Source organism: Thermobia domestica, chromosome 12, assembly GCF_964235325.1.
Source record: "Thermobia domestica chromosome 12, izTheDome1.hap1.1, whole genome shotgun sequence".
Lineage (NCBI taxonomy): Eukaryota > Metazoa > Arthropoda > Insecta > Zygentoma > Lepismatidae > Thermobia > Thermobia domestica.
In genome coordinates, this window is record NC_137465.1 from 25,558,309 (window position 1) to 25,573,829 (window position 15,521).

Sequence of the window (15,521 nt, forward strand, 5' to 3'; positions counted from 1 at the left end):
CGATTAATGTGCGCATGGAGGTCTATTAATCAATTTATAGTGATCAAAAGCCGCAACGAGTCGTGCAGTAATAAAACGTACATTCCCTCTTCTCGAAGATCCTGTCATTATCTCATCAGAATCTACTCCTTCCATTGGAATTGTATTTTATGTTCGGCATAGGGCCTACATCTTCGTCTTCACCACTTGAATTGATAATCGACTATTCACCCGTTTCGCTCACTTCACAAGTCTCCTTTTTGCCTTTGAGATATAAGGAATTCCTTGTCCTTTCCTGAATTTGTATTAAGTCTAAAGCATTTGCATGCATTGTATCAAATAAATCGTCTAACATATCTAAGAAATATGTCTTGTCTCCTCTTTCCTTCACTATTTCCTATACTTGATTTTTAAAACCGATGTCACATTTCATACAATCCAATGAGTTTATCGATGCTGTGGTGAGTATCCTTGATCGGTATTCTTGCTTTAGACCAAAACATTTATGTTTTACGAATTGCTAACCGAGCATTCTCTCTTAAAGGTAATTTCATATTCGTATGTTATAAAAGAATGCACCAACTACTTCTCTGTTGGACAGTAACTTACAACCCAATATCTGTTCACTCATATTACCATCGAGGTAAATACCACTACGATAACTGATTACACTAGACACCGAACACATAATGATCACTTTGTTCATTTAATCACATGTGATGATACAAGACCCACAATGACACCTAATTCCCTAAAAAATAATCATATCAAAATATAATAAATATAAATTGGAAAATTCTTTTTTTTGTCCGTCATCCCGGTTAAAGGGTTGTGCCCTTTCTTCGGGTAAGTGCTTCAATTTGATTTATTGATTTGAAGGAAATATAGTTGGACTAAGAGGTTACATATTTATTATTTCTTTATTCATTCATTCATTATATTAACCATAGATTAAGTGAAGTTATTCAGAAATTGAAAAACACGTACATGAACAGGAATATTTTAAGTGATACAAATGAACATGTTAGCATTGTCAGGTATTTATAACGACTCTATGGAAAGCGTCGTAAACCTGGTTCGCATATTAAAATATAAATTACGAAGCGATAATTATTTGTCTTTATGCAGAAATCAACTCAGATATTTAAAGATCATGAATCTCACCTTTATTGCTTGATATGTCTTAAATATTCTTTTTTCAAACCGTGAAATACATAAAATTCACTTGACTAGGTCAACACATAACATGTACATAGCCACAACTATCCCATAATAATAACTTACATATCTTAAAAACATTCTTCTTTTTTGTTAATTTAAAATGAACATTCTACTAAGTATATTGCATATTTATGAGCACTTTTTGTCCTAGGTACAGGTAAATATTATACAAACTAAAGTATTTCGTTATAGAAAATGTCGCCCGACAAAGGGACTGAATATAAAAGTCATGAGTAGGCTTGGCTTTTATATACAAGAACCACTGGTCTGTTTACATTAATGTTCATACATTACATATGTCCATCATATTTTAATCGCACCTTATATATATTCATTACATTTCACACTTACATATATATATAAATACATTCATAATAAATCTTTCATTTCATCAATATTTATCTTTAATCACATTAATCATATGTATTTCATTATTATCCATTATATTATTAATATATTTTTTTATTAAAAATATCGTCGCTTATTTAATTATTCGTCGAAGGTTGCGATTTCGAAAAATGTAAAGGACAAACGCGGGTTACAAATAATATTAATCCTTACGGGCGCATTAAATAACAAACAAGTCAGATGTTGCATTTAAAGGTATACATAGTAGCACTAAGATGTTATAATAAAGAAGAATCTTATTTAAGGTAGCCGTTGAATAATTGATTTTATAGAATAGAACTTCCTTTTAACATAATCTTTGACAATTAAATTTTCAACACAAATCAATCTAATATAAATAATCTTTGCTTTTAATTAATTATAAATCGAATTATGATTCTTCACATTAACAAGAAAGAATAAAAATTAAACATAACCTACGTTTGACTAATCAAATGGAAGTAAATAAATTTATTTTACAGAAACAAAAGACACCCTTTTGTTATTATATAAACACATTTTTCATTATTATTATTATTTTTCATTCTTATTTATTTGAGCATTTCAAATATTTATAACAACCGTTTTCATTCTTGATATTAACACATAAACATTAAAACGAAAATTCACAAGAATCTATAACCAATATGGGTTTAACCTAATTTCGTTGACGGTAATCATGTTACATTCGTACTTGCATATGAATCTAATAAAGTGCATTGTACCGCACAATCATGGTTAGATTCTACATTATGTTGTACATGTCTTTCATCGTGATTTTGATTTTGATGCAAAGTGTCATCTCTTGAACAACGATTATGTCTATACATAGGATTTGTAGTATCCCTAGGATTTCGCCATGTATTTCTATTGTTTTTGTGTCTACTTCGGTTGAATGATCTGACATAATTATTGTCACGATTGGTTAGGTTAGGTCGATTCCCAACATAGCTTTGTCTATTTGAGTCATTTTGATTGCTAGAGTATACTCGTCTTAGGTTAGGTTCTGTATTATTCACACTTCGGATATTTAAATTCCGAACAGGGACCAAATGATCTGAATTATTCTTATTTTTACCCATTCCTGATTGTGTTAGATTCATAGCATGGTATTGAGTTTCGTAGCATTGTACAAGCATTAATAAATGACTGAAACTCATACACTGTGTGGAAAATAAGATCTGTTGTAATTTAAATGGAAGCAAATTGCGAATCGATGCTATTATTCTTGATTCCGATTGCAAGGGATTAACAACCTTTAATTCGTTATAGACATTTACAACAAACTCTACAATAGATTTGTGCAATCGAGGATTGAAATGTTGATTTCTAAGGGTGGCATCTCTGTTTGCCAGCAAAAAGTCATTTTCGTAATTCGCGATCAATGCCGCTTTAAATTCCTCATATGTACTAATGTGATCACGTATTGCCTTAAACCATAAGGAACAAGGTGGGAGTAATACATGGGGTATTAATTTCATATATTGTGATCGGTCGATAGACATGATATTGCATTCGTCTTGGAATTTCTCTAAGAAAGAAGTAGCATTTTCATTACACTTACCACTAAATTTGCTCATGGCTTTAATTTCGCTCATCTTGACACTTAACTTTACCTTTCTTTTCTCATTCCTTGTTCTTGTGGTGTGATAATTCCGGTCCGTGGCGTGCTGTGTCATGATACCATCTATATTTCGTTCATCAGTGATCTTCGGACAATTTTCTTCTAATATAATATCCTCCTCTGATTCCGGCGAAGGCGTATTCATCTCCGGTGATTGGGGAAATTCAAAGTGATCACTGCCCAGATTATTACGATAGACGTTGCCTTTAGCCTGTAATGTTTTAATTTCTTCCTGAATAGTGGCCAACAACTGTGTATTTGCACGTATATTATTAGAGTTGTTGCTGACCTGGATCTTTTGCTGTTTAATGGAAGATTCTATTAATGCTAAATCCCTTTTTACAGCACAGATTTCTTGATTTTGGTAATCGTGCTTTTCTTGACACTCATCAGATATCCTTTTTAACTTCTGTTCAAACTGTGAGGATATGTCGTTCATCACTTGGACGATTGTTTGTTTCGTATCGTCTGATTTCTGTTCTATCCGTCTACTTAATTCTTCATATAGCTTGTTAGCTTCGTTAAATTTCAGTTCTATCTTCTGTTCCATGGTCTTGTTAGCTTCGTTGAATTTCAGTTCTATCTTCTGTTCCATGGTCTGGTTAGATTCGTTGAACTTCTGTTCCATGGTCTGGTTAGATTCGTTGAACTTCTGTTCCATGGTCTGGTTAGATTCGTTGAACTTCTGTTCCATAGTTTGTTTTATCTCGGTCGTCATCTGCATAATTTGTCGCTGTACAGCTAACAAGAGTCGATCCTCAGATGATAAACTTGGTGTTGCACTAATTTCACCTTGATTACTGGTGTTTGATTCCTGCTGCACTATTTCACTATCCATTTTCCTTATAATGACCTTACCGCTTCGTAATACGGTTAAGTTCGTATTCATAAATGGTAATATCAAAGTAAATTCAGCCCTACTTTCCTTCTTCGGGAACTGAATTTTCAAAAGTCCCGGGTTTGGTAAACCAAATTTTTATAACGACTCTATGGAAAGCGTCGTAAACCTGGTTCGCATATTAAAATATAAATTACGAAGCGATAATTATTTGTCTTTATGCAGAAATCAACTCAGATATTTAAAGATCATGAATCTCACCTTTATTGCTTGATATGTCTTAAATATTCTTTTTTTCAAACCGTGAAATACATAAAATTCACTTGACTAGGTCAACACATAACATGTACATAGCCACAACTATCCCATAATAATAACTTACATATCTTAAAAACATTCTTCTTTTTTGTTAATTTAAAATGAACATTCTACTAAGTATATTGCATATTTATGAGCACTTTTTGTCCTAGGTACAGGTAAATATTATACAAACTAAAGTATTTCGTTATACATTAACACATTATACATTAACACAAAGCATGGAATAAAAGGTAAATTGGACTAAAAATAATAATAATAATAAAGGTGCAAATGGAGTTGATGAAATAGATGAAATGAAGTGCTCTAGACGTCACATCACTAGATGAAAATTCATGCGGGCGATAAATTGCAAAGATTTCGGGGTCCAGCATATCGTTATCTAACTGTAAATGATATAGTGTCATGAAGTGCTGAAGAGGAGTATCAACGAAATTGGGCGGTGCATCGTTATCACGGTCGTAGCGGAGGATTTCAAGCGTCAGGGGATGGTGCTGAGCAAATCGTTTGCAGATATAACGTATACGAAGTTGTTCAAGATGATTTAGTAATGGCGGAAAGTCTATCATCTCATAAAGTAATCTCGTTGGATGCGGCAGTCTTATACGATAAGCTAGGCGTATAGCATGACGCTCGAGGATAGCAAGTTTTTGGTAGAATTTTAACGGTGCAGATATCCAAGCTGTATGTCCATATGTTAACGTACTCCGCATGAATGTTTTATATGTATTGATTACGGTACGTGATCGAAGCCCCCAGGTTGTGCCAACTAGTCGTTTCAGGAGATTAAGTCGGTTTTGTGCTTGGCCTACGAGTTTGGTAAGATGTGGAATCCATGTAAGATGAGTGTCAAAAATGACACCGAGATACGTAATAGTGGTTGACACGGGTACAGGCGTAAGATCAACCTGAAGACGAAGTAGATTCGGATTTCGATGTATTCGAGAGCGGCGTCTACGTGGCAAGAAAACTATGGCTTGTGTTTTTGAAGAGTTAATATTCAACCTCCATATATGACACCAACGCACGAATGCGTCAATAGCTACTTGCATGGTTTTATTAAGAGATCGTACAGCACGGGCAGTTGTGAAAAATGCAGTGTCGTCCGCAAACTAAAAAATTTTGGTAGTATTAGGAACGACTAGGTCCGCGACGTACAATAAGTATAATAAAGGAGACAAAGATGAGCCTTGCGGTACCCCAGATTGTAAGAAGATGGGATGAGATAACGTTCCATTGATCGAGATATAAGCTATTCGCTCTATTAACACTTTGAAAGCCGGCGTGTTTGTTTTAAAAAATACTCAGAAAACCAGCCATTTTTGGTGTTTTTCAATAAAGAACTAAAAGTATTCTACGAGTTAATATGTGTGTTTATTACACCACATGAAAGGTCAGTGCTTCCTCTACATTCACAAACAAACATTACAAGCATACATGCGTCATAAGGCGAGCTATAATGGTTTATCTTGGATATGGTTTTCAATATAGGAAAAAAGTCCGTACTTTGAGTTCTTAAGTGTACCTAGCCTTGGTATGATAAACACGGAAACATTCTGGCATGCAGAGAACCACATCACCATCAGGACACATCCACGTTGTGTTGTTTCGCTTCCGTTTGCCATCATATAAATTTCTTACATCAGAACAGACCTTACAATATCTAGAAGGTCTCTCTTTTTTCCGTAGCGGGAACCTTCTTTGCAAAATGTTTCCCGGTCAATCTGTTGGTTCCAGTTGAGGTTTGAGGAACTTGTTGAGCTTTGACACATGCTTTTTCACTCAAAGCTTCCCCCACTTTCTGCAGAAAGTCTGCTAAATGCATTGTTCTTCTCTTGTCTACTTCTAGTTTTCTTGTATAGTATCCATGGATTTGCTCCTGACATATTGAACAAGTGGAAGAATAGTTTCTTCCACCTCTTCAGTTGCTTCCGATTGAAGGGGTAATACGCCACTAATTGATCACTTTTGTCCACACCAACTTTGTTTATATTGTAGTCTAACACTACGTTCGGTTTTATCTTCCCTACAGGTCCGTTCTTTGATTTCACGGTAACTTCAGTGGATGTAGCTTGATGTTTAGTTGAAAGCATCAAGACATCCCTTGTGTCTTTCCATTTCACACACAGAAGATGATCTTTACGCTGAAACACCATACCACCTTTTTTCAGTTTCTTTTGAACAACTTTAGCTTTAGGCAAGTCCTTTCTATTTGGCATACACGTTCCAACAGCCATTGTGTTCCTTTCCCACATATTATCAAAAACTTTAGGAGAAGTGCAGAACCGATCCATGTAAATAGTATATCCTTTATCAAGATACTTCGCAAGATCAGGATCAAGTTCTGCATCGTCATGGCCATCCTCAAATTCCAACTCCCCTTCTGATCCAGAATCAATATAAATTTCATCTAATAAATCAGCAATATTCTGGTCACTTAGTTTTCTTGCAATTCTTCTTCATTCGGTGTGCAAGGAAAAAAAACTCACGGAAGCACACTTGCCAACTAGCTCTCTGCAACATGCTACGTTCTCAAACGCGACTACTTATTGTTCTCCCCTCCTGACTACAACGGACTTCATTTTTTGCCTACCAGGGTGTAACAGCATGCAGAGGTATCCCAACAAATTCTGCAAAATCATCTTGCACGTGAATAGCACGTGCATGGCCAGCTTGGCCAAAATACCGTGCTCGTGCTATGCACGCGCATGGCGTTCAATGTGTTAAGAAGGAATGTACGAATCTGATGTAAGAGGTTGGTAGGAGGTAGTTACGAAGTTTGTATAGTAAACCAGGGTGCCAAACCTTGTCGAAAGCTTTTTCTAGATCAAAAGGTTACAAGGCAAGAAGGATATCCTGTATTAAACTGATTATAAATTGCTGTGGTGAGACGGAATAATTGATTTAGAGTGCTAAAATGTGGCCTAAAAAAATTGGAAAAACGCAAATACATGTTACAAGTAGTCTAAAATTAAGGTATTTACAATAACATTTGTAATTAAAAACAAAGGAGAGAACGATTTAGTTGTAAATGGTCGCAAAAATAATTGTTTTATATTTATTTATTATTTCCAATTTAACTTTGTTCATAAATCTGCTTCAAATTACTCAAGAAATGGAATTAAATAGAAGAATTTAAATCTGTGAAGTACTGCCATCTATTAAGCAACACAGGAAACTACTGTTTTCTAATCTTATTCCTATAAAGATTAAAATATCTTTGTGGTACCATTTATCGTCGTCATAACCGAACTCAAATTTACAGATAACACTTTTCTCATTAAAAGGAAAAAGATTAAGGGTGCGGTCTCAGATATACACAACTTGAGAAATAAGGACCACCCTACTGTCCCATAGTGTAGAGCACTGAGTTCTAACTATTGACCTATTTGCTGTAGAGGCGAGCAATGTGTTTAACCCTAGAATTCCAGACCTGTATTTAGTATATGTATTACGAAGGGGAGGGTGTCACATTTGTACGCATTGCTTCCAACTAATTTATTGCTCTATCTATTGAATTTGATCTAGTATCTTGAATTAAAGTAATAACAGAAACCTTTGAATTTTAATAATTTAAATTTATTATAAATCGTTTCATTTGCGACAATGCTTACATTACTGAAGCACGGCATGTGTTATGTTCCAATCTTAACTTTGTTGTCGTCTTGGCGCTATACATGGACATTTACGTCCATTTTTAGAATGAAATTTATACATGTTCAATTGTTATGATGCTACTTTTCTCATTAACACATTTAATTCTTTCCAGATTTAAAATACTTTCATCTTCCCCAGCGTCTATAATCAATAAGATTTCCAAGCGGACATTCTGCACTGTGCATTATAATTTGGCAAGATATTTTGTGTAGCTTACGACATAAATAACTACGTATGCATGCGACTCCAAATGTTGTGTCATTTTCATTTCGCAACATCATTTTAGAAAGGAGAAAACAAATATAATGGTTCAAACTAGGAAATAAGTTTTAGACTTCGCTGTTGACATAACGGTCAAATTATCATTTTCTATAAAACATGTTGCTTTGTGAGTAAAACAAAATGTTCATATGTTTTGCAAAACAACACAAATGGGTTACAACCAGCCGGCATTCGCTGGTTAACGAACGTAATGAAGATAAGAGTATTTATTTCTAGAAAAATATATTTGTGGAAAATTTTATTTTAATCACATGCTAGGTAGGTCTTTTCTTCATATTTTAGTCCTAGCCCTCGTAATATTTTCAAAAGAATATCTTTCTTAAAAGATGAAATTCTTTGATTACATCGGAAATGTTGCAAGTTTCGTATAGTGTACTTAGCATTAGAGACATCCTGTTTACTTAATCTTTCTTTTATCTTTTTGCAATTTATAGATAGAACAAGATGCTTTTTTTGAAAATTGTTACTTGTCTTAATAGGCTATTGCACTTGAATATTTTTCGGACTATCAGTAAACTGAATGTTCTCTCGTTTGTTGTTAACACTACCACATGTAGTTCCCGGGACACGCATCGATTGTAGTGGATAGGGTCTTACCAAGAATCGCAGGTCTTAAATATAATTTGAAGTCAAATTGAACCATTCTTATTTCCAAGAAGGGTGTTACATTGTTTTTAATGAGGATTCACATACACACATATATAATAGAGGAAGATTGGATATTATGGAATACCATTTTTGTTTTGCTTGTAACTCAATAATAACTGCACATTGAAACAAAAAGGAAAACAAGTATACGCCTTCCATATTTGGCTTTATTTCTACGTATCTTGAAAAAGAAGTTTCGTTACAGGGGTGGACAAAATTTATAATTTCTAAAGAAACAACTTTGGAGGGTAATATGAAATAGTCGGCAATATGGAATACAAATGCTATATAGAAAAGAAATGAGTTTTTTGTTGAATATACAATGAATACAGTGATAATGCATGAAAATTCTGAATGCCAAGCCATAACTGAATGTGATTACTTGCAAAAGTCACAAATATAATATTCTGCTTCAGGATCGGCACAGCCATTGTGCGTTCAGATTCAACATGATGAGCGCTGGACCCAAGTTCGCCCCTTGTATCATCAGAAAATTTGTTGTAATAAAAATATACTTAGCATTGTTGTCATCATAAATGTATGTTTAATTGTCCAGTACAAATATATATTTTTTGTAATCGGAATACCATACGGAATACGGAATATCATCCTTTCTTTGCGAGTATTCCATATTCCCCTCCACGCCACCTTGGAAACGAAAGAGCTGTTAAAAGCATTCCAAGGCGTACACGATAATGGCGCTTATCACACTACCACTCTGAATATCCAGCATCATAGTAAACAAAGAATTATTGTTCCATTAGATTTCAATAGGAAAATACAGGCTGTAAAACACTTACCTGTAAAAGGTTTCACGAATAAAAAATCAGATTTTCACGTCTACCAACACAACGAATGTTACAATCACAAGGAACTGACTGTAGAGAATCATGGGGACGTGAGGTAGTAGTTTCTTTCCTCTCCGCTTGGAAGCAAAACATCATAGGCGAGATAATGAGGTATGAAAAAAAAATGTAGGTGTCGTACTTCAACAGATAGGTTACATGCGTAATTCCTGTAGTTTTTGGACTTAACGTACAGCAGACGTATAACTGAAAACGCATGTTTTATAATACTTTCTGTATAAGTGTTATATCTATACGCACTTTTAGTATGACATAATGTAGGCGGTCAGGATCTCACATACAAATGGACGAATATAACATATAGCTGAGGAATGTAACTTAAGTATATGCATGTGATATACGGAAAACTGTTAGATGTCAGGCATCCTGCAACGGCATGATGTAACATCTAAGGGCAGTGCCTATGTAGCATACGGATAACGTATGCTCCGTACTGATTTCTATAGGAAGCAAGAGGATACGATATATTTGTACAATATACCGCTGTCCGGAGAATGGATATTTCTCTGTGTATATTATCCGACTATTCCATAATACCCGAACTTCCTCTATATACTTGTAAGTAAGAACATAAGACTTAAAAACAAAGAAATCTTATGTCTTGCTATCATTAGATGGTTCCAAATTAAAAACTTTACTACACTTCCGTCTTCTCTCCTACCTAAGTATAGTCACACACGTAGGGTTTTAAAGTGAAAGTTATTTCAATTGCAAGTGTATGGTTAGGAATTGTAAATTTGTCAAAACATTTTCTGCATTATTTTTAGTGAAACATTTACTTTACCAACAGCCACTTCAGATACTAGCAAAAGAGGTGGTTAGCTAGCTTCATTGTAAGTCAAAAATGTAAACATTAACACTGAAGCTATAAGAGGAAAGAATTAAAGTTAGTTTCACATTGATCAATACAATTGATTTTTTGAACATATTACGAAAGAACTTATTAAGGCAATTTAGAGCATGGAAATCAAAAGTTATCTTCCAACTAAGGGTCAACCCTAAAAATTAGTAAAGCTTTCAGTGGTGAAGGAAGAAATATTTCTATCTCGCCATCAAGATGTTTTGAAAGAAATATTTTCTCTATGGGGCGTTATATTTACAGAGTGGTATGGGTACAAAAACCTCGCGGCTACAACCTCACAGACCAAAACCTCTCCGGGCCAAAATCTTGCCAGCCAAAACCTCGTTACCTAAATCTAGCCTGGACAAAACCTCGCCCACAAAAACCTCGCAGACAAAGTCTCGATAGGCCAAACCCTCGTAGCACAAAACGTTGCCTCCCAAATGGCCGTAACCTCGCGATGCTGATCTCACGACACAGAATTTCGCCTGACCTGAACTACGCGGTACGGAATCTCGCCTGGGAAGAAATGTCTTCAGTATAAAACCTCGTCACAGCAATTTCTTCTATGTAGAACTTTCTACATATTGCTATATGTATATATTTAGTAACATATACATAAGTGCATTAACATATACATAAGCGCATAAGTGCATTAAAATAATGACAAGAAAAATCTTACAAGTGCTTTTAAAATCTATATATATAAACCAAAAATGAAAAAGACTATGTTTGTGACATCATATGTATTGAGCCATTCAATGATCAAATATTCAACATAGATGGAGTCAGGCTCATATTGTTATTATTGTGTCACTTTGACAGTACTACGAAGAGGAGGGGGAGAGAGACATATATAAAATAAATAAAACTTAATAACTCTTGAACTATGAGAACGACCTCGATCAAATTTGCCACGTAGATGAGGTTAGAGACTGGGATGCTACTCTTATTTCGCTTTGACGTTGCAACTTAGGGTAGGAAGAGGGAGTTTATTCCCGCAAAGCTTTGGCCAAGCGAAATTTTGGTCCGTAAGGTTTCCGACGGCGAGGGTTTGACCAGGCGAGATTTTGCCCCACGAGATTGAGGGAGCGAGTTTGTGGGCACACGAGATTTTGGGTAGCGTGGTTTTGTCCAAGGGAGATTTTGGGCGGTGAGGTTTTGGACACTCGAGGTTCTGGGCGGTGAGGGTTTGACCCGTGACCTTTTGTCCTTATCCATACAAAGGATTTAAGCTTATGTTTGGTTTATTTAAACATGACTTTCATAGTTAGTTAGCAAAAATATCTTTCAGCGCGTAAAAGATTCATATCCAAATATAAGTAACTCTTATAATGTAGAAAATAACATTTCCTTTTCCGTGTATTTGATCGAAGCTTTAGAGAATTGTGTCTAGTTTTCTCACAACTTTAGTAACTCAACCAATCCCTTGTATTTTCAACGTTCAAAATGAATATGACATCTGAATTCAGAAAGCGAAATTTTGTTTTATTTCGAATAAAGCTCCTTTGAACGTCATTCTTTAGCTATATCCATCCAATTTTAATGAATTAGTTTATTATAAGAGTTGTTTGAAGAGACTATTTATACGTATTATTCCAAAGTGAAGAATTAGGAATTAGATTTCTGTACGTTCAGCAGCAATGGCCAGTCATCTATGATGGATGATGTCCCTCCCTGCCCGAAAAATTGGAAAGGGACGAAGGAATGGGCAAGGAAGGTTGTGGTCTGGGACAGTTATATTATCTTCCTGACATTTGCATGGTGTGAATAGGTGCCATCAATGATATGTCACTTAGGATGGCTGTCCTAAAAAGCTGTTACATTTTTTTGACCAAGTGTCCCCATCAAGTCTAAAAATATCAATATCAACCAGGAGGCAAAAGTAGCCTAAATATAAAGGAGAGGCTGCAGACAGTAAAGGCTTCGATGATTAGAGTTCCTGCAAAGAAAAACACGAGAATGAAAAACTGATATACGAAGTTCAAACAGTAAAGTACGTAAGATGTTCGTGTTGTAATTACTTTATGAATTATGGCTTAGCGGCTGACAGTTTGTATGTATTATTTCATTTTTCATGACACTATAAATTATTATTCTAATTTTAAAGAATAGTAAAAAAGCAAAGTCCATTGCAGTGTTTATCATTTCGTGACTGCATTTGCAGATTACACATATCTCACCAAGACGCTGTTTGCCGATTATATTATGTTCAAGGATAAGTAGATACCTCGAGTTTGTTTTAAAAATTTTAAACCTTTCTGTAGCTTTTGTATACTGTATATTTATGTATACTTTTAAAGAAATAATATTTGTCATATACTGTATTTTCCATGTTGTCAAAATATGTTACAAATGAAATAACTGTATCTACAAGTCAAAAAATTATTTCAAACTGTACAGTCGCGAGTACGTGTAACCCTAGACTGTCTCTTCAATTTGTTCAACATAATATTAGCAGCGTTACTATCCTATGGACATTTTGCATCATTAGCAGATTCATGTAGTTAATTGTTGACAAAAATTGAGAATGTTTAAACTCTGATTATTCATCTTGAATCTCCGAAAGTAATCAAGATATTAATGAATTTCTTTTTCTGGTTTTTTATTTGTAAGATGTCCTTCACAATTTTGTATATTCCTGCTTTGGATAGACCCAACGTTTTATAACGTCTAGGCATAGATTCCTAAGTGGTTCATTTGTGCACCAATTTTCCATTCCTAGTTTGCCAACCAAAATATTCGGGTTGAAGGAAGTGAATATTCGAATCGCTGGCGTGCCGCCAAATCTATGTTCGAATTTGTGCTCGCTTGAAGTGGAGCATTAGAGCAACCTTCATTGTTGGAAGATGGTCTTTTTTTGTGACCGACCAAATCAGTACAGATACCATTAAACGAGAATTTTTATGAGTCTGTGTAGCAATTCACTACAAGTTCTTCTCCACGTGCTATGGTCACATCATCCACATTACCAGATCCTAATTTACGTAACAAGTATGATTTTTAAAATATATATTTCATGCTTTTTTTTAATTTCAGCGAACTGATTGATTGTGATTTGGTTGACATTTTTGTAAAATATGTGCTGAACTTTCAGCATGCTCACGAATTGATGGTTTATTCTACCATTACAGTTGATGTTCTATTAAAGTAGATACAATATTTAGGCGAACAGCAAATACTTAATGACTGATTCGGAGAAGTATTGAGGGTCGAAACTGTCCACTTCCTCAGCAGTGCAAATATTTTGTTGATTTAACTGAAAACAAAGCTGACCTTGCTGTATTTCTTTCTTTAGAGCTGATTAGGTTCTATAGGCAAACATTGAAAGACGAACAGTTAGTTATCATTTCAGTTGGATTTACAGACTTACTTCAAGTGGAGTCATAACAGAGAGAATAACTATTATCTCTAAAATTTAATCATGAATAGGCTGATTCGAGGATAATACTTCACTCATACCACGCTTCCACCTGCGGTTATAAGCACCTCCTCATTGACTGCAAAGACAGATTTTCTTGTTCTCCTTATACATTTTGAAAATATTGAGGCTGAAGGAATCTGGATGTCTACTAGAAGAGCAATAAAATTACAATGCATTCCCATCCTCACAAGTGTGAATGAGCTCAACGATGAAATATGCCATTCCTTGCTAACATTCCATGTACTTACTGGAAGCGACACCACCAGTCACTTCGCAGGAATTGGAACAGAGAATGCATGGAATGTATATTTTAAAAAATCATACTTGCTAGGTAACTTAGCATCTGGTAATGTGGATGATAGGACGATAGCATGTGCAAAAAAATTTGTGGTGAATCTCTACACCGACTCATAAAAATTAATATTCAATATTGTCCGTGCTGATATGGTCGATCACAAAAACTCAGACCAACTGCTACCAACGAAGTATGCTCTAATGTTCCACATCAAACGAACACACCTTCACACATACATTTGGCGGCACACCAGCGACTAGAATATTGCCTTCCTTCAACCCGAACATTTTGGTTCGCACAAACGGAAAATTGGTACACAAACGGACAACTCAGGAATCTATGCCTAAAAGTTGCCCAGAGTTAATGTCTTGTAAAGATAAGTGGGACACGAAAAATTGTAAGTGTGTGCGGGCTTCAGTGGAGTACATTAGAACTTGTAGCTCTAATGGTAACAAGTGTTATAACTTATTTATAAACACTTATGCACCAGAAAATGATACATCTGATGAGGATTTAAAACACTAAATAAAAATGTAATTTTCCAAATATTTTGTAAAGATTTGATATCATAATGTAGAATATTGTTATAGTTCTGCTTGTTTCCAGTAATTAGTGAGTATTTAATGACATTCCATGGAATATTGTCATAAGTTCCATACAAATATAGTTATTGAGGTTTCTGCAAAAACATTTTTAAAGTGACCATTGAGAGAACACAGCCCCATTCTTGATTTTAGAAATACCCTTCAGGTGCACAACGATGTTACTAATCACCCTGCATATCACCTGTAAGTGGTATTTACCCTCACATAAGAAATCTTTTCATATGTTCTTATATTATTTATATTTTCTGCTTTTTCATTACAGTAAGGTAAAAGTTTTGTTAAAGAAGTAAAGAATTATTTTCAACGACCGGCGGAAATGTCGCAGACAAGTAGAGTTGAAAAATCGGAATCATCCTGAATATCAACTATAAATGGATATTAACACTATAAAAGACATCTCTATTTATCTCAAAATTTTGTTATCCTTAACGCACGTTTGTATCAAGTGACCGGAGATCTAGAAATGATCGTGACAGTGCAGGAGAGCTCAAGGGAGAAGGTTGAGAAGTGTTCTTCAAATATTGGGGAAAAAATCA